We start from the raw sequence: 11,729 nt of genomic DNA on the forward strand, positions 1-11,729 counted from the left end.
CTAATTTGGTGTTTTGATGATAGAGGGATGGAGGTCTGTGTCAAACTTCCCTCCTCAATCCAACAAGCCCTCAAACCCATACAACCACATAGGTAATTTGTTCCTACCCTGTAATACTACCCACAGGAGTGTTTCCAAAATTAGAGTCCCTAGTCAGGTTTAGGCAGAAACAGAGCTTAGAGTTAAGGAAATATAATGGTTTGTGTTAAAATGCTGACTTGAACCGTGTTGTGCAACCTTGGTTGTCATTGCAATAGTGAATGCAGTCTTAGAAAACTGTCCCAACTTGTAGTTTGAAATGCGAAGCGAATGGCGGTCTACTGCACCCACCGTTATGAAACTTTTATTGTCATAGCAACAAGCAACGTGGTTTTAAAAAACTGTCCCAACTTGTGGTTGAAAACGGGAAGCTAACAGCAGTCTCCTGCAACCACATGTACTATTGTATTAAACCAGCCACCCATCTCAGCTCCTCCTAACAAGGAAAACTCTCTACATAAATATCATCTGAACTGCATCACTTCTCCGGGAAACCAGATTGTTGTTATTTATACGTTATTTATACTGTCGCTCCCAGGGGTTCAAGTGGAAAGAGATCTGGTAAATGGTCATTCACGTCATTTTCATACCCATCTAACCATACATTAATGGAATCTCAAAGAAATCTCAAAGAAATGATCTTTATTTACAATGAATTTGCATAGAAAATGCATTTGGACAGATGTTTAAATGCCATCTTAATTAAAAGTATCTTCCAAATGCAAATCCGTCCAACGTTGAATGTGTTTTTTCCGATTGTATTTTTTCCGATTGTAACTACTATCGCATTACAATAGCCTCTCCTTCAGCTTCTGGCCTTTAATTTGTCATCCTTCTTTCTGAGACTGTTGATCAAACTGTAGCTCTGGTTAAAAATATGGTCAGCATACATGTTCATCCATCTGTGTATGTGTTTATGCGTGGATGCTCATGAGTCAACTCAACAATTTGCTTTATCACCTGGTATGTTACCCAGCTGATAGTGCTGCGGCCTGTTTACCATTGGTTGGATATTAATTGGTCTGATAAGAACAGCAAAGACTAACTCCCTGAGAAAACAGACCAACCCAAATCACTTCTTTCTTCAAACAAACTCAGATGCCTACACGAAGGTACTGAGATTTATTTTTGTTGCTTTTTAGTTTGGTTTGACCAAACAAATCTGCACGAGTGTTTTTGAAATTCTCCTACTTTTGCTGTTTTTTAGTTCTAAACCTTCATTTCTTTCCTCATTCCTTCCTTCCATCCCCTACTTCCTCAAACATTGCCCTACATGATGAAGTCTGTCCACTCTTGCCAATTTCTCCAAAGCCCAGTAAATATCAATAGCATCTGGGTGATATTTACTGGTGTGGAGAAGATAAATGCCTTGCTCTAAATGCTTCAACCTCATTGCCTCTTGGAGTATTAGTCATGTAAACAACGTCTGCTTATTAATGGTAAAAGCTTTCCCTAATGATCCACACCTCACATGAGTCTGAAATATCAAGTCAGGGCATAAAGAGCAGCCATAGATCATCATAATGAATGATGGGAGGCTGGCGGAAGGCTGTAGGAGGAGGCCTGTCCCGATGCTAATTCACTCTCTATTTCCCTGCCTGATTCATATGCTATTTGGTCATAATACATCAAGGCTGTATGATTCTTCCATTAAAGCAGCAAGCTCTGCCTTCACTTCACCGGAGGTTATTTGTCATCATTATAGGACACTTATGTATTTGGAAGTAATGCCAGATTTCCTTAAAGTCAACTGGGAGGAGATACACAAGTCACTGTATTGCATGCTAAGAAGAAAAAAACACAATCTGACTTCTATTTGCATGTCAAGTTGTTCTGTATCCTGAAGGCAACTCCACTAGGAATGCAAGTAATTTACAAACCTAATCAAATGTGTTCAAAAGAGGCGGTATGTGTCTTTTAACGAGTGTTCTGTTATCTGGCTGACATGATCAGTCCCCTGAGAGAATCCATCAAAGCACTGTTGTCTTTATCACGCTGGTTGGTTTCAAAGAAAATTGGCGTGACTCTAAATTTGTTCTTGACAAATGTTGAGTAATCAAAAGTCAGCCAGCCGTAAATAAGCAAATTCACTTCAATATGCTGTGGCATACTAATTAGCTTCCCTACAATATTGCTCATAATGGGGCGTGATAATTTCTATGGCACCGCTGAATGGTCAATGACAATGATCATAATTTCATAATGAGTCGGACGTGTACCTATGAATTTGTTCTAACTGCTGCTGTTACTTGTTCACCACATCCATGAGCAGGTCGGCTTTAACATGCCCAATTTGTGTAAAACAGCAACCCGTTCATTTCACATCAGCAGGATAATGAAAGTGCCTCAGGGAACAATGGTTAGGGGTCAGGAATGGAGAGTGGTGCATTAACGTTGCTGAAGGAGTGTAACACTATCCGTGATGCAGGTGGATGTGTCTTTCTAGCCTCTTGAAACGGATGATTTGATTCATCAATTAGCTCCGAAGGTTTAGATGGAGTGGCTAATGGATGGGTGACTTAAGTGGTGTTAAAACCATCAGTTGTCGGTTTTTTTCCTTTGAAGCTGCTGAGAGACGACCCTACATGACATGGTGATGAGCATGCAGTGGACATCAAACATGAGAAAAGGTCCATTTTCAATTTCAGTTTCCAGTGAGGTGTTTTAGTGTTGCTACAGTATCAATAGCGTCTGCCTGTGTGATTGTGCCTCCTTTCTGTTCATTCTCCAACTTGAGAAAAGAAGAAACATTCGATTTTACAGTTGGTTATAAAAGATCGCAAAGCCTTGTGAGACTGACCTGAAAAGAAGGGCGTGAATCGAGATATTGTCTACAGTGGCATAAAGACTTGGCCGTGTTGTCATTTTTTTGTGTTCGGTAGCTGATTCTTTAAAGAAATTGCAAGAAACTCAGGATACCTTAATCTCTGATGGATCCATTTTAGCCCCTTTTCTACTACCGCTATCTCTCCTCGACTCACCTAAACTTGCTTTTGGTACCAAGTACTTTTCTGAATTTGGTTTCCCACCTTAGTGATAGTACCCCCTCAATGTCAATGTTGGTGACGATTGGTTCAGCTCGCTTGAAACCTTGTCAGAGATGATACTAAAAATACTCAAGCTGTACCGTCAGTAGAAAATGTTTTTTTTGGACAATTCTTCAAGGATATCCTTTCTTTCATGTCGCCCAACTTCATGGAAGTACAGTAACCAATCATGGAAGTAACGTATATGTCAGGATAAGTGCAGTGCTGCCTTAACAGTGTGTGAGTGTAGGTAAGAGTAATGACGGGGTGTTGGAAGGGTAGTACTGGACAGACAAACCCGTTTGTTAGTGATTGTTTATTGGTCACAGTGTTACGGACACGGCTCCATGTTTCAGATACACTGCTGTTCGGCCCACTGACCCTGTGTCTTTCAACTTGTATGATATAATCAGCATCAGGTCTGTGGGCTGGAGAGCTAAATTGAGCAGACAAAATTAGCTGATGTCTGCTCAGAAATTTACTATATACTCAATGTTGCAAGGGTCAATTTTGCAAATGATGCTCATCTGAGAAATCATCAAATTGAAATTGGCAGTAATAACGGTGAGAAAACATGTTGTGCCTGAAATCTGGTGCACAGAAACAGAAAAACTTTAGAAAATGGACCCCAGTCTGGGTTGTAGAGTTACCAGCATAGTACGCAGCTTGCAATTTGATTCAGTTTTCAGTCTATAGCTCCGTTTTTATCAGCATCATTTGAGCCTGAGTGCATTCTGAAGCGTTTAATTCAAGCAGCCACTGAATACAAGCTATTCAGTCAAAGCTAGGATTCCCACAAGAGCTGACATCTATCCGAGTCGACTGGGTTGTTCCTGCTCATGAGGCCGGCATTTACTGATCAACTGCCCGGCAAATACTTCCAGGCCTGATGACATGAGTGTCATTCATCGTTTCAACTCCGACAAAACCCTGAATCCTGTCCAAGAAGGACGATCTCTCCCAAGAGCCCGGATCAAATCACCCAGTCTCACACATAGTGCATTACTTATGACCAGAGAGCCACTTGACACAGGAGTGGTCAAGATTATTGCTTTATTGGTGGCAAGAGGATGTCATTTGAGATGCAGCACAAGTAGCCAAGCTTTAAAAGCACAGTGGCTCTCAGATTCCCACTTGTAAAAGTGCTATCAGTCCTGTCCAGCCAGCTTCGGCGCCTGTGCTAGCCTTGGCACTGGCACTGGGCTGGAACTGGGCCGTGCCTGGGGCCGACGGCACAAAAAAAACACAGGGACCATATCCTGTGTGGAAATGCAATACCGCTACCCCATCCCCCACTGTCTGCTTCCCCAGCCAGGGCCTGGATCTTCTCTTGTGAAAAGTGTGATTGGGTGTAAGTGCTGGGGTGTATGCGACTGTTTATGCCACATGAGAACAGTGGATTTTAGGGGTCACTGCAAGTTGTTGTTGTTGAAAAAGGAGGTTACGTGCCTGCATACCTTCCACCCCTCTTGCTAAATATGGAATGGTTTTATTGTATGTATACATTTTCTCTGTGTGTCACCTGTCTAAAGGACTTTTGTGAAGCTCTCACTGAATGTGTCTTTGCTAAGGTCTCACAGCATGCAGATATGTGGAAAAAGTAGAGCTGAAAGTGATGACACAGGATCACTTTGTTTCACCCTGGAGCCCCAGCCTGACCCAGGGCTGTGTCATAATAATAGCTCTGTGTGACAGCCATACTGGTCCACTCAGAGCAAATGCTAGCTGACAGTTGTTCCTGTGTGAGGACTAGTGGGCTCTAGCCGCTGCCGCTGCTGCTGCTGCTGCTGCTGCTGCTGCTTTGCTGCTGCTGGTGGCCTCTCTCCAGCTCTATTGTACTGTAGGCAACAATACAACTGAATGATACTGTGCCAGGGCTGGGGTAGTTGTACACACGTGCTGCTTGGTTACGGCATCAGTATAAAGCTGAGGTTGATGCAAGATGGGGTTCACATCACTATATATATACATATATATATACCATATTGAACCAGAATAGCAAGATCCATGAAGTAACTCTGTGTGGTTTATGTTTCCCTCCCACTTTATAGAGTTACCAGTCTAATCAGGTGACATGCTGTGCCAGGTGTGTGGATGCACTACTAATCCCACACCCATACACCCCCTTCAGGAAAAGGGGGAATCCCTAAGCTTCACTGAGTGATCCAGTTCGCTACAGGCTGGCCAGGTCTGCTGGCTTTGACAGGGTCTTTGTTTATAATGGCCATTTTGTGGTTGCAGGGGACATGGGAGGGTCGAGTATCAGGCCGCCTGGCCAAACAGTTGCCCCACTGTTCTCCAGCAGAGAACACACAGAGCAGCCTCAATTAGTTTCTCCAGTAATCTCCCTCCCCTGTCACATGATCCGGGCTGTTTGTAATAACACACAGGGGGCCTGGGCCGGCCCGGTCAGGAAATGAGATGATCCATGGCTGACAGCTTAGACACACAGCAGCCACTTATCTGTTATTACTATGCTGCAAAAACAATCTTAGTCTCCCCTGCGTGTAAGTGTGTGCGCGCTCATGCACACGTGTTTGCACATGAGTATACAAACAAAATGAAGTATGATATCAGAACAGATCAAAGATCAGATGATTAGCAGTAAAGGCTAATCAGATCTTTATGAGTATCTACATACCACCTGTATGCACGAGATTGAAACATAGCCACAACTCAGCCTACCAGTCGCAACTTGTTGATACCAAGGCTCAGTTCACTATGATGTGGGAGTATGAAGGTTTTATGAGGATTCTGCTGTTAAGGCTTGAACAGTCGTTTCGGTGTAATAGGCCTCTGTGAGCCCACCAGAGGCCCAGCGTCTCAAATCATCAGCATCAACATCACCTGTGTCATGTTCTCTGTCAGTGATGTGGCTATTCTGCTCCACCCTGTACTGTATCCATCCCCTCACTGTCCTGCTGAATATGGAGGCACTATCAGTCATTGAACAGGATTGCAAATGATGTCTCAGTGGAGTGTACACACAGATCTCCATAAGAGAGACAGAGAGAGACAGAGAGAGACAGAGAGAGAGAGAGAGATACCTCATCTGAAAAGCTCCAGTTCAAAGGCTGAGATTTGGTTCTCTTTGGCTCTTGGCAGAGTCAGAGATCAAAGCTAAACGCTGAGCAACAAATGTGTGTTTCTGTCACTGGCGATTTGTCTGTGTGTTTGATCAGCAGCCTCCCTTATCTCCCTGCCTCACTCTGCTGCTAATATGCAGTAATGGACTGCCTTTCATGAGACAAGAGACGGGGGGTTGATGTGAAGGATGTGACTGAGGTGAATGGAGTTGATGGGAAGACACTTTGCAGACAAAGCACACAGATTCCTGAAAACTTTATAGTGCACATACGAGGGCTTCGACAAGGTTAGGGATGACTCGTGCATCTGGAAAATGATACTGACATTTCTCAATGTCATGTAGCATGCATTTTTTTTGGTATTGAACATTGATTTTCTAATATTTTATGATTGAAATAGAGGTGCATGCCTCCTTCTTACTAATCCCAGATCAGATTCTCGAGCACTCATACCCTCCCTCATCCGCTGTTTCTCTCCCTCCTCCTCTGTCTTATTTAGGACTTTGCATATATTAAGACAGCAAGCAAATAAACCTCCTTCTCTTAGTTATTTGGATAAAAGAAAATCCTGGCTTTGACCTTTTTATGTTCAAATCCATGCGGTGGTTGGTAAAACGAAAACAATTCCCACAGGATTGGCTGAAAGGCTTGTTTATTCTGTCCTGGCTGCCTTTGGTCTGGCAAAGGAGGAAATAGCTTGGCTTTTCCAGTCGCTATGTAAATACTAGAAGAAGTGTGCCACTGTGCCTTAGCGGAAAAAATAGAATGGTGTTTTTACAGTTCATACTGAACTTCAAAAGCACAGCTAATCCACGCTGGCTTCACGAAGAATTAATCACTTTTTTTTTTTAAATGGTTTTAAGTTTGAAAGTTTCACTGTTGTTGGATGCAGTATATTTGCTCCGTCTGGGCACAGAAGCTTTTTCACTTTAAGAATAGTGGTGTTTAAAAAAAGTGTCTCCTGGCCAGACAGGCACAATGACTTCCTGCCTCATGTCTGCCCCAAAGCGAAAGTGACACTATCAGTTTCTCCACCTGAGTACTGCCCTCAATGACCCTTGCAATAGTATGATGGGCCTAAGTAGACAGGTTAGATATAGTTATATGTAGATGGGCATTCGTTTTATGACATCCTGTGCAAATGTGCGGTTTTGTGCTAAAGGTAAACAGTTCCTGTAACGATTTGCCCGTGGACTGTTCTTGAAAGCCCCCTGCTGATAAAATGACTCCAGTAAAGAACTGTGTTTAAGATACTAAACCCACAGCCCCTGCTGAGAAATCACCTTTGCGGTCCAAGTCAGGAAAGCTCCAATGACAGCAGCTGGCTGGCTAGAGTGCAGACCGCAGGGTATTGGGACAGTCCACCCCCTTCTCCTGCCAGCTCCACCTCACACTGTGCACAGCTGGGCAGGAACTAGATTAATGTTGTTTGTGGGGGCCAGCGTTAAATGAGAGTTCAGTGACTCTGTAGAGGAGGATGGGCTTGTTGTCGTTGAACTAAAGAGGCACTGAAAGGCCACATCTGAATGTGACTGTTGTTTTGTGCAGAGGTCATTGCTAGTTAATTGGAACTCATCATCCTCTCAGAGATATTTTTGTGTCCTCCCTGACAACCATCGAGGTCCTCATCGACATGTTGCAGTTTATAATCTTTGTCATCACAACAGTGTTCCTAAATAAATGCCCTTTGATATTCACACTGGTATGTCTGGTATAATTTTGCAGAATTACACCTAAGTTACACTCTTGGTACAGTTCTTCATTAGCTGTCAATGTGTTGCTGTATTAATAGTTTCTATATTTGTTTAGATGAAAGAACTGGTTGCCTCTTTGATTACAAGAGGGACAGATTAAGTTGTCCTTTTACTTAAATCTTTATTATTTTTATTTTTGTGGTGCTCAAATTTTTTTTTCCTAAAAGTGCGCTGTACTGCATTTTATCTATGAAATATGCCTTATGAACATATTATTATTGGAGTTCTTGTGTAAGGTACACATGGCAGAGTATTTCCCTTTCATAAGTAAAGTTACATTTTCCTCTCTTGTTTAAATGTTGTTTTAAATGAATGAATGCTCTGAGTCATTTTGTTGCACAGTGTGAAAATAGCAGACAAAAAAAATGAAGACGTGATGCACAGGGAAAGCTGTTACAGAGCAGATTACAAATAATGACAGCCGCCTAATGTCTAATCTGGCAGAAGTTAAAAGCAGTGGCAAAAACGGAAAGAAGTATTCGTTTGAGATAGCCTCAGCAATCAACAACAAAAAAAAATCATAAAGACTTAAATATGTCTGCTGGGAACGGAGACCAGAATTGTGTTCTTCTGTGAATAATGAAGTGTACTTTGGTTTGGTCTTACAGCGAGAGAGAGAGAGAATTAGCTGTTCTTCCTCAGATGCCTTTGTATGAATATAATCTGTAGCGAAACCTTTGCAAAAAAATCTGCTGTAATCACATTGCCCAGTCTGCTCCGAGGTTCAGCGTATTCGTGCCTCTGACGTCTTTGATGGTTGAATCTCACTGTGCTGGGTCTTTTATCAGATTTTGTAGTCAACTAAGTGTCTGGTTCCAGGAGGCAAGGGGACACAGTTAGCGAGAGTCTCAGGGGGGATAGGGTAACAGGTGGGCTGAGTGCCATTCACAAGGGTCAGACAGCACAATGCTAGCATCTCCCTTTGATGCTGATACCATCTTCTGTGTGTCTGCTCAGCCCTGCTCCCCATTTCACTGCTCAGCGACTTTACATCTAGTCGCCTCCGACTATGTCTGCAGAACTGCCCCCGGATCCAATAACACAGCACCACTGTAAGACAATTACCCGCTTTAATAACGGGCGTCATTACACACCCAGTGGATAGAATATGAAATACGAATTCTGAATGCAAGTGTGTGTTTGTGTATATGTGGGAGTTTGAGCAGCATCAAATCCCATCTGCACCCTGGCTGATCATTACAGGAAGTCTTTATGAGTTTAGTTTCATTAGAGCCTTTTAAAGTTCTTCTTAATGACAATGTTTAGGTGAGAATCATTTTCATTATGTGAGTGATGACTGGTTTGTCATAGCCTGAATCCCATATTTTATTATGGGCACAGAAAACACTTTAGCCGACTATTTTAAAAGTGGCTTTACATAAAATCCAGGTGTCGTGACTATAGCTTCTTCTGGCAAATGCATTACCAAAAGCAACAAAACAAACCATTCATTACCAAGTTGGAATTTTATAGCTGTAGAACAAGTCATGCATTATCATCGGTTTACTGGACCAGTGCCGACCATCCATAGTGTGCATGGGGCCATAACGTAGAGAAAAGGAATGGAGAGATGGAGAAGGAGCTGATAAGTCATTTATGAGACATAAATTATTAATAAGCACCATGATGGCAGAACAGAGACTGAAAACACACAACGCCATCTGGACTATGAGGATGGTTTGTCAAAACAAAATGGATAAATGAAATTTTGATTAAGTTTATTAGCAGATCTAGATCTAATTTACACAGTCATTTGTTGCTTTTTTTCTAGAGAGTGCTTGGGTTCACAAGACAATGACTAGCATTGTGGAAGTATGGCGCAGATATCGGCATCCGAAGATTCTGAGCCACTATGTTCAAAATGTAGTCATTACAATATTATGATAATGTGCTTTACTTTTATTATGTGGTAAACATTTAATGGAGCTGGATTAACTTTATGAGAACAATGATGGAATGAGTACCATCTTTACTAATATTCTTCTTTGGTGCAATAACAACCAAGCCAGCAAGTGAGTTGGTTCACAGTTTATGTTAGTTTATATATGACTAAAGTAATGCTTAAAACGTTGAATTAGTAAATTAATGGTAATCTGTAAACTACTACGGAAAAACAACCAGCCCCATTTTTATGAAATTTGGTGGAAGGGTGTGACATGGGCTGAGGAAGAACCTATTACATTTTAGAGTGGATCCAAACAGACAGGGCATTTTGAATTTCCTATCTATACTAAATGTCATACAAAAAATTCAGTAGATGGCTGGAAAGTTCAATTGTGAAAAATCATAGGGAATGGGGATGGGTGTTTAAATATTTATTGAAAACTACGAGACTATTATTTGGACTGCACCTCATCTTTGTTTATGTTTTTGAAGGAGTTTCACACAAACTGTTTTGATGATTATCTTCATCTTTGCATGTTTTTGCTGTTTGTACCGTTGGATCTAATCTCATAGCGCCACAAATGTTTTACTGGAGCCTGGTAAAAACATGTTTTTTTTTCTCCTTAAATTTGTTGGCATTTGGCAAACAGCTTTTAGGTGCATTACTGCCACCGTCTAGCACATTACTGGTGCATTACTACCAGGCGGTGGTAAAAAAAACCCCATGTGAAATAAGACTAAATGATAGTCGCATAAACTGTTAAATATGTTGACCCTGTATCACAATCCACATTCACGGGTACCAGTAATCCTGTAGGTAAGGGATTTACACGTACTTGTTCAAACCTAATACAGCAAGCTGTTGTTATGGAGCACTCAGGGAAAGTGTTTTTTTTAGGGAGAGAACTGGAATCAGTAAAATTTTAACTTTGCAACAGTATTAACAATAATATTTTTCGCAAATTAAGGTACAAATATGGAAATAGACATACTGTATATCTTGAAGCTAACTATACTCTTACATCAAAATGTAACTCGTATGCAAAAAATGCCGCTGTATTATTCACATCATTCTAGTTTTACAAATATATCCACACATAATAATTGCAGTCGCGCATTCACATATCAAAGAAGGCTTGACCATTGACCTTGGTGAAGGTCTGTGTTCTCCAAGTGCCCTTCTAGTTTCAACCAAGTCAATGGACCTGAGGTAATACATACGGGCCTGGCAGTATCTCTACAGCCTATTGGTTTGTTAAAGGATATCCTTACCTCTACAGTACCAGCTCGGAGCTCATATCATGTCTTGTTGCTTGAGCAGGTGTTTTACTGCTGTAGGAGAGTTGGCACCAACCCAGACATCTAGACAGAAAAAGAAAAAGAGAGACAGAGAGGAAAGTGAGGGATTCTGACATGCACTGGGTCAGAGTAATGCCTAACTGTGATCATCTGTGATGGTATAATCAGAGCTCAGTCAAACTCTACTCAGGCTCCTATATCCCCCGTCTCTCTAACAACTGTGCAGCGCTCTCCCTCTCTCTCTCTCTCTGATATGACTGAAACTGGCAATCTGTCTTTAGAGAACCAAGTCTCAACTCCGTCAGAAGAGTCTTTATCATTCCAAGAGTTTCTTTTTTTCAGGCTAATCTACGAGCGCTTTCCCCATTTTAATCTGCGTCTGTGTATGAAGAGTGTCCCACTGGGGCTGCCATACACTAGAAGATTAATGAACCCAATTTGAAAAAGTGACCTTTTGGCTGCTAAAGCACTGTCGCTGCTAAGCCTCTTAATGCCTGCCTTTAAAAAAAAAAATGTTGTTACAGAGAACAACTCTTCAGATAAGAGCATGGAAAATAACCATATCAGAAGTGAGAGGAGGAGTCTGGATTAAAGTCAAGATGATGTGACCACCATACCAGCTCCCGGAGGACAAGTTTCAG

General features: G+C 41.8%; 1 protein-coding gene across 1 annotated transcript in view; it reads right to left on the reverse strand.

Annotated features, from left to right (window-relative positions):
• The window catches only part of sema6d (semaphorin 6D), a 66,680-nt gene extending 55,537 nt beyond the window's left edge, over positions 1–11,143 (reverse strand). The window contains exon 1 of the mRNA XM_069705720.1: positions 11,062–11,143. The gene's annotated coding sequence lies outside the window, so the exon portion shown is untranslated. The remainder of the gene's footprint in view (positions 1–11,061) is intronic.
• Between the last annotated feature and the right edge of the window lie 586 nt (positions 11,144–11,729).

Source organism: Brachyistius frenatus, unplaced genomic scaffold, assembly GCF_029030835.1.
Source record: "Brachyistius frenatus isolate BFR_SWC_R1_liver_20210118 unplaced genomic scaffold, ASM2903083v1 Contig_58, whole genome shotgun sequence".
Lineage (NCBI taxonomy): Eukaryota > Metazoa > Chordata > Actinopteri > Embiotocidae > Brachyistius > Brachyistius frenatus.